This window comes from Podarcis bocagei (assembly GCF_964188305.1).
Source record: "Podarcis bocagei genome assembly, chromosome: 4".
NCBI classification, from domain to species: domain Eukaryota; kingdom Metazoa; phylum Chordata; class Lepidosauria; order Squamata; family Lacertidae; genus Podarcis; species Podarcis bocagei.
This window is the reverse complement of record NC_138128.1, coordinates 1,462,851-1,468,850: the sequence shown is the minus strand read 5'-3', so window position 1 is coordinate 1,468,850 and position 6,000 is coordinate 1,462,851.

The window sequence follows — 6,000 nt, the reverse complement described above, 5'->3', positions numbered from 1 at the left end:
CTGGCCCAGGAAGCTTATACATGGCAGATCACACACTGGTGAGAATCACATAGTTGAGAGGGACCCACAACGGTCATCGTGCTCTGGCGGCAGCAGGAGGCCCCATTAGCTAAAGTGGTGCTTCAGGTTAAGAACAGTTTCAGGTTAAGAACAGACCTCCAGAACGAATTAAGTACTTAACCCGAGGTACCACTCTAGTTGTAGCTTCCAGGTCACCTTCAAAGGTTGCCCCACATAGAGCTCATTGCGGTACAAGCAGGAGATAACCAGAGCATGCACCACTCTGGCGAGACAGTCCATGGGCAGGGAGGGTCTCATCCTGCATACCAGATGGAGCTGGTAGACAGCTGCCCTGGACACAGAATTGACCTGCACCTCCATGGACAGCTGTGAGTCCAGAATGACTCCCAGGCTGTGCACCTGGTTCTTCAGGGGCACAGTTGCCCCATTCAGGACCAGGGAGTCCTCCACACCCACCCGTCCAAAGCAAGGTAGTCTGTGGTTGCATCCATTTCCCCTCTTTTTGCAAAGCAGGATGAGCTTATGGGACTGTTCGAAAAGAGGAAAGAACCAGGAGGCTGAGAGATGCCAAGGGTGACAAAAACAGAGGCACAGTTGCGTTTCCTCCCTGTGCCAGGGAAGGGTGCTGTTAGGTCTCTTTGCTGCTCTGCAGCGCCACCACTGCCTGTGGCCAGAGAGTGTTGTTGCAACTCAGCAAGGGAGTGGGCAAGAGGGTTGAATCTGGATGCCTCAATTGCCCAGGTAGAGCTGTTCCACCTGGCCCAGCCCCCTCCCCTTTACCTTTCCTGCCTGTGGGCTTTGTGCGCAACTGTTCCCTGGCATTTCAGAAAAGAAACCCATTAGATATTTATGGGAATTCTTGAGGTTAGTAATTCTTTTGGAAAGTTAGAATCATGCATAATCTCAGGCAGCTCTTTCAAAGTGCGCACTCCTGTCTCCATAAAAATGTGCTATTAACTTCCAGAAACTGAGAGGCTCTCTTATTAAACTCTGGCATGGCGGTGCTTCCAAGCAGTCATCCGAAAGAGAAAGAAAGAGAGGAAGAAAGCTTTGATGCCAGAAGCAGAGAGAGGCATTTATGGTTCTGCGTGACGTCCTGGGACAAAAGACATTGTGCAGTGAGGTGGGGGCGGGATGTGTGTGTGTGTCTTCAAGACAAGTGCTTCTCACTCAGAGCGTTGGTTGCCACTGATGGCACCATATAACTCTGTTCCTTTCCTGCTTAATCATAGAGTCATAGAACTATAGAGTTGGAATGGACCCCTCTAGCCCAACCCCCTGCAATGCAGGAATCCCACCTAAAGAATCCCAGACATGTGGAAACCCAACCTCTGTTTGTTGTTGTTGTTTAGTTGTGTCCGACTCTTCGTGACCCCCTGGACCAGAGCACGCCAGGCACTCCTGTCTTCCACTGCCTCCCGCAGTTTGGTCAAACTCATGCTGGTAGCTTCCAAAACACTGTCCAACCATCTCGTCCTCCGTCGTCCCCTTCTCCTTGTGCCCTCCATCTTTCCCAACATCAGGGTCTTTTCCAGGGAGTCTTCTCTTCTCCTGAGGTGGCCAAAGTCTTGGATCCTCAGCTTCAGGATCTGTCCTTCCAGTGAGCACTCAGGGCTGATTTCCTTCAGAATGGAGAGGTTGGATCTTCTTGCAGTCCATGGGACTCTCAAGAGTCTCCTCCAGCACCTCTGCTTACAAAACTCCAAAAGGTAGGCCAGCACTTTAGGAGAGAGTACATTCCGCTCTCAAACGGCTCTTACCACCAGAAAGTTATTCCAAATGTTCAGTGGGAATCTCCTTTCCTTGAATTTGAATCTGTAAGTTCAGGTCTTACCCCCTAGAACAGTGGTGTCCAAACCTTTTTCAAAGAGGGCCAGATTTGATGAAATGAAAGGCCGTGAGGGCCAACCAAAGTTGTTAACCTTTTTTTTTTTGAGGATTGAAGTTGTTGAGGGTTTTTTAGGATTTTACGCCAAGAAATAAACTACCACAGGGGCCAGATTAAATCAGCCGGTGGGCCAGATGAGGACATGCCTGCCCTAGAACCATGGATTCTGCCTGCACAGTCAGAGGCAGCGATGCTTCGGAATAGCTGTTCCTGGAAACCACAGGAGGAGGAGAGTTGCTCTTGGGATCGAATCTTGCTTATGGGTTTCCCTTTGGGGCATCTGCTTGGCCACAGCGAGAAGAAGATGCTGTAGCAGGTGGGTCATTGGCCTGATGCAAAAGGCTCTTGTCCTCTGACAGTCCCATGCACACATACGGTACTTGGTGTCCTGAACCCTTAGCCTCCCGGGTGGCAAGTCAGAAGTTCAAACAAAGTCCAAGGTCCAAAAGTCAGGAAAAGCAGTCCAGGGTCAACCCAAGTAGCCAAGTCTGAAGTCCAACAATCAGTATGCAATCTGGAGTCAAACCCAAAGTGCAGTCCTTTAGAGGTCCAGGAACATCCAAGCCAAATAAGTCCATCAACATGATATGGGCAGCTGAGCAAACACAGCACCTCCTTTTGTACTTGCATGTCGATTGCAGCATCTGGGCTTGATGAGGCAGGTGACCCTCACCTGTACCAAGCCTACTCCAGCTGAGGTATCACACCCCTCCTCCCAGAGCTCACAAGCCCCACCTGGCCAGCTAAGGAGCTAGGCTGTGAGCCCTTGCCTGCCTCAGGCTCCTGGAGTGACCCTCCCGCTGCTTCCTATGCCTCAGGGCCCACCATGTTCGGGGAGACAGGGGCTCCTCTGGCTCTGGAGATGGGTCCTTCTGCTCTGGCTGCTGTGCCCCAACCTCTTGCCGTCCTCCATCATCCTGTGAGGTTGCCTTCCCCATCCCCTGCTTGCCCCACTGAGTCCCAGTCCGAGCTCCACAAGCTGCCGGAATCCTCTTCCTTCTCCCCATCTTCCTGCCAGCTCCTGACAGTTGGCAGTGGTGACGAAGCATTTCAAGGTCAGAAAGCAGAACTTTCAGAAACGGAAGGTACATTGTTTCACCTTTGGTGGACGTGCCCAAAGATTAAGGCTTTCTGGGAAATGATATATAATGAACTGAAAAAGGTATTTAAATATACCTTCCTGAAGAAACCAGAGGCCTTTCTCCTGGGCATTGTCGGCCAATTGGTGCCAAAGAAGGACAGAACTTTTTTTATGTATGCTACAACAGCAGCAAGAATACTTATTGCAAAGTATTGGAAGACACAAGATCTACCCACCCTGGAAGAATGGCAGATGAAGGTGATGGACTACATGGAATTGGCAGAAATGACTGGCAGAATCCGAGACCAGGGAGAAGAGTCGGTGAAAGAAGACTGGAAGAAATTCAAAGACTACTTACAGAAACGCTGTAAAATTAATGAATGTTAGAAGGATGTTGGATAGAAACTAAGTGGTTTCCAGCTGTAATGCTTTAAGAGATATGAATTTTTTTTTTACAAATGGGTAAAAGTTTAATGGTAAGGATTTGCTGAACTAACAAATCGAACTGGAATATAAAGAAGGGAGGTATGAGGAGGTCCGAGGAAATAAGTGTATGGAAGATATGTTATTGAAAATCAATGTGTGTTTTAAACTGTTTTTTATTTTGTATGTTTATTTTTCCTTTTTCTTGTTATATCTTAAAAACTTTTAATAAATATCTTTTAAAAAAAACAGAAAGCAGAACTTTCGCTGTCTTGAATGCCAGCATTTGGGGTTTGTTGTGGGTACCTGTGCCTTCATGTTTTAAAATAAATTTAAAACTGGTTACTCGTCCAGTGTGGAGGGCTGATCCACACCTCCACTTTCCCCACTTCTTTCTCCCAGGGAAACTTGCTCTTTGGTGCCAAATCAAAGCAAATGTCAATTGGGCTTTCTGCAAATGTACATTTGTACTGATTCAGTGGATGTTTTCTTGGGGAGAGGGGCAGGGCAAACAGAAAACTGCTTGGAACTGGGCTTTCTGGGCTCAGGACAAACAGAGGTGTGAGTGAGCCCTGGGTCTGGGTATTAATCATCTCATTTCCTGAACGCATAATTTGTTTCTTCCCGTAATAAGAAAAAAAGGGCTCCTTTTCTCTTATGGGGTATCCAAGAGCCAGTACAGAGTCCTGAAGTGGGTTCCCTATTGGTAGGAGAAAATAACAGTCCAACCAGAGAATATTGAGAAGCAAATATTGAGAAGCCCGCCCTCTAGCTCAAGACCACCTCTCAAAACATCATAGAAGGAGGCAGGCTACAGCAGAAATCCTGTCTGCCAGGATATCTGATAATTGTCACTGGTGGTTTCACCTGGCCATTCTTTTGTGATGGTAAATATTTTAATTCCTGAGTCCTGGTCACAGGCTCACCCTATTCATACACAAATATGCCCTTAAGACAGGTAAGCAAAAGACAAGGGAGAGGCTTTCCCATTTCCTTACTCCTTGCAGAGAAATATTTGAGGTCCATTTGGGAGAGTCAAAATGGCTTCAGAATTGCTCTCCTATACTATTTCAGACACGTGGTTTATATACAGATAGGTAGCCGTGTTGGTCTGCCATAGTCAAAATAAAAAAATTCCTTCCAGTAGCACCTTAAAGACCAACTAAGCAGTGGCGTAGCGTGGGTTGTCAGCACCCGGGGCAAGGCAAGTAATTTGCGCCCCCTAACCCGTGGATTTGCGCCCCCTAACCCTAACCCCCAGATGTTGCGCCCGGTGCGGCCGGCCCCCCTGCACCCCCCACGCTACGCCACTGCAACTAAGTTAGTTCTTGGTATGAGCTTTCGTGTGCATGCACACTTCTTCAGATACACAGTGTATCTGTATTTTTTTATTGTGGTTTATATACTTATGTATGTGTTTGCCTAGTACATTTATGAACATTTATTTTATATTTGATGCCTTAGAATTCTTATAACACTCCCTTGGAGGTAGGATTCTGAAGGTGTGTTTTTTTTTTAATGCCGCCTGGATCATAAATTGCATCCCTGTGCACACCGAGTCTCAGTTCCCCTCCTCCAAAAACTGTCCAGAGGTCTAATCATCTGGATCAAATGTCTGCAGAAAGATGGAGGTTCCTGGCACTTCTGAGACATTCAGGAAAGCAGCCTTCCTGTTTTACTGCATATTACATTGTCAGATAATGTGGAAAGGTAAATGCATAACAAGAGAGAGCCTTTCCCCTTAAGCTGAATTCAAAGTTATTCATGGGCTGAAGGAGAACTGAGATTTGCTGCATGAACCGAGGAGGTGGCAACGCTTTTGCTCCTCCCGTGTCCTGTTGTGCCAAGAATTGCAAGGAGAAACTGGGGCCTCCCAGCTGCAGGTTGGACATTTCAGGGATGCCGTGGGGAAATCCCCCTTGTTATAAAATTTGGGTCACAGAATCTTATGTTTTTATGCCAGGGTTTCTTTTTCTTTTTAATACAATTTTTATTAATTTCTTTTTTATAAGACAGTACAGTATTTCCACCTGGGGACGTGGGTGGCTCTGTGGGTTAAACCACAGAGCCTAGGACTTGGTGATCAGAAGGTCGGCGGTTCGAATCCCTGCGACGGGGTGAGCTCCCGTTGCTCAGTCCCTGCTCCTGCCAACCTAGCAGTTCGAAAACACCTCAAAGTGCAAGTAGATAAATAGGTACTGCTCCGGTGGGAAGGTAAACGGTGTTTTCGTGCGCTGCTCTGGTTTGCCAGAAGCGGCTTAGTCATGCTGGCCACATGACCCAGAAAAACTGTCTGCAGAAGCGGACAAACGCTGGCTCCCTTAGCCTGTATAATGAGATGAGTGCCGCAACCCCAGAGTCGGTCACGACTGGACCTAACAGTCAGGGGTCCGTTTACCCTTTACCTTTATTTGCATCATTACAATAACAAACAAATATACTCTTTACTCTGCCGAGCTTGTGACTTCCCTCCATCCCTTCAGCAGGTTTTTTATTTTCAAGTCTTTATATCACACTTTAAATCTTCAACTTCTGACCTTTATGTCTTTATAGTCAACTCTGTCTCTTTGGTCTAGAAAATTTTTGT